Here is a 2,500-nt window from a genome sequence, read left to right as displayed (position 1 = left end):
CGGAGCGCCTCTCGGGCGGCCTTCCCAACTGCCGTCGACCGCCCGGAGGGGGACTTAGAAAATAGCCGAAAATGCGGAGCTCCGCCGTCACAGGCCGGCGTTCCGCCCGGGCAATCCGCCCAGGGCGCCTCTCGGGCGGCCTTCCCAACTGCCGTCGACCGCCCGGAGGGGGACTTAGAAAATAGCCGAAAGTGGGGAGATAGAAAATTTTTCAAAGTGCGGAGCTCCGGCGGAAGAGGCCGGCGAAGCGCTGGGGGTGGCTGGAGACACCCTCACCATGGTCGGACAAGTGTATGAGGGGACTCCGGTGACTCTCTATGGAGGTCACTTGCTCGAAACATGCTCTCCTATATACGTTTCCGAAGGTATTTTGGTGATCGCCCACCTTCTAAGCCTTTAGCCTTCCTTCACCCCCTGACTCTTACCTACTACAGCGCCCCTAACGACCAAAAGCGGTACTGTCCAACCCCTGGTACCTCCCGGCCGACCCCTGGTACCTCCCGGCCGACCCTTGGTACCTCCCGGCCGACCCCTGGTACCTCCTGGCCGACCCTTGGTACCTCCCGGCCGACCCTTGGTACCTCCCGGCCGACCCCTGGTACCCCCGCCCATTGAAATGAATGGGGGAATTTTTTTATTTTCCCAATTCGAACAAGAGGCCTCCTCCCCGGCCACGCTCGGCCTCCGGGCCGGGCCGGGGCTTCGCCCACGGTACCTCCGGCCCTTGGTACCTCCCGGCCGACCCCTGGTACCCCCGCCCATTGAAATGAATGGGGGAATTTTTTTATTTTCCCAATTCGACCAAGAGGCCTCCTCCCCGGCCACGCTCGGCCTCCGGGCCGGGCCGGGGCTTCGCCCACGGCCCCTCCGGCCCCCACCACCTCCGCGGGCCGTGTTCCAGCGCTATTCACCCCGGCCAAGAGCCCTCTTTCCCGGGCAAAGCTCCGCGGCCGAGCCGGCCCTGGCTTACCCCTGGTACCTCCAGGCCGACCCCTGGTACCTCCAGGCCGACCCCTGGTACCCCCCGGCTTACCCCTGGTACCTCCCGGCCCACCCCTGGTACCTCCCGGCCCACCCCTGGTACCCCCGCCCATTGAAATGAATGGGGGAATTTTTTTATTTTCCCAATTCGACCAAGAGGCCTCTTCCCCGGCCTCGCTCGGCCCCCGGGCCGGGCCGGGGCTTCGCCCACGGTGCCTCCGGCCCCCACCACCTCCGCGGGCCGCGTTCCAGCGCTATTCACCCCGGCCAAGAGGCCTCTTTCCCGGGCAAAGCTCCGCGGCCGAGCCGGCCCTGGCTTACCCCTGGTACCTCCAGCCCGACCCCTGGTACCTCCAGCCTTACCCCTGGTACCCCCCGGCCGACCCCTGGTACCCCCCGGCCGACCCCTGGTACCTCCAGGCCCACCCCTGGTACCGCCAGGCTTACCCTTGGTACCGCCGCCCATTGAAATGAATGGGGGAATTATTTTATTTTCCCAATCCGACCAAGAGACCTCTTCCCCGGCCACGCTCGGCCGCCGTACCCCCAGCCTTACCCCTGGTACCCCCCGGCCTACCCCTGGTACCGCCAGGCTTACCCCTGGTACCTCCAACGGTCTTTTGCCTACTACACCGCCGTCTGGCGGACACAAACGGTATGGCAGACCACCTCAGCCATTGAAATGAATGGGGGGATTTTTTTTTTATTTTCCCAATCCGCCCAAGACGCCCCCCCGCCGGCCACGCACGGCCACCTCGCCGGCGCTCTCCTCCGGTGCTCAAGATGACTTCCGCGGGCCGCGTTCCAACACATGTAATCCGACCAAGACGCCTCCCCGCCGGCCACGCACGGCCACCTCGCCGGCCCCTCTCCTCCGGTGCTCAAGATGACTTCCGCGGGCCGCGGTCCAACACATGTAATCCGACCAAGACGCCTCCCCGCCGGCCACGCTCGGCCACCTCACCGGCCCCTCTCCTCCGGTGCTCAAGATGACTTCCGCGGGCCGCGGTCCAACACATGTAATCCGACCAAGACGCCTCCCCGCCGGCCACGCTCGGCCACCTCACCGGCCCCTCTCCTCCGGTGCTCAAGATGACTTCCGCGGGCCGCGGTCCAACACTTTTAATCCGACCAAGACGCCCCCCCGCCGGCCACGCACGGCCACCTCACCGGCCCCTCTCCTCCGGTGCTCAAGATGACTTCCGCGGGCCGCGGTCCAACACTTTTAATCCGACCAAGACGCCCCCCCGCCGGCCACGCTCGGCCACCTCACCGGCCCCTCTCCTCCGGTGCTCAAGATGACTTCCGCGGGCCGCGGTCCAACACTTTTAATCCGACCAAGACGCCCCCCCGCCGGCCACGCACGGCCACCTCGCCGGCCCCTCTCCTCCGGTGCTCAAGATGACTTCCGCGGGCCGCGTTCCAACACATGTAATCCGACCAAGACGCCTCCCCGCCGGCCACGCTCGGCCACCTCACCGGCCCCTCTCCTCCGGTGCTCAAGATGACTTCCGCGGGC

The sequence above is a fragment of the Hippocampus zosterae genome, unplaced genomic scaffold (genome assembly GCF_025434085.1).
Source record: "Hippocampus zosterae strain Florida unplaced genomic scaffold, ASM2543408v3 HiC_scaffold_391, whole genome shotgun sequence".
Lineage (NCBI taxonomy): Eukaryota > Metazoa > Chordata > Actinopteri > Syngnathiformes > Syngnathidae > Hippocampus > Hippocampus zosterae.
The sequence above is the reverse complement of the archived record's forward strand: the minus strand, read 5'-3'. Positions refer to the sequence as shown.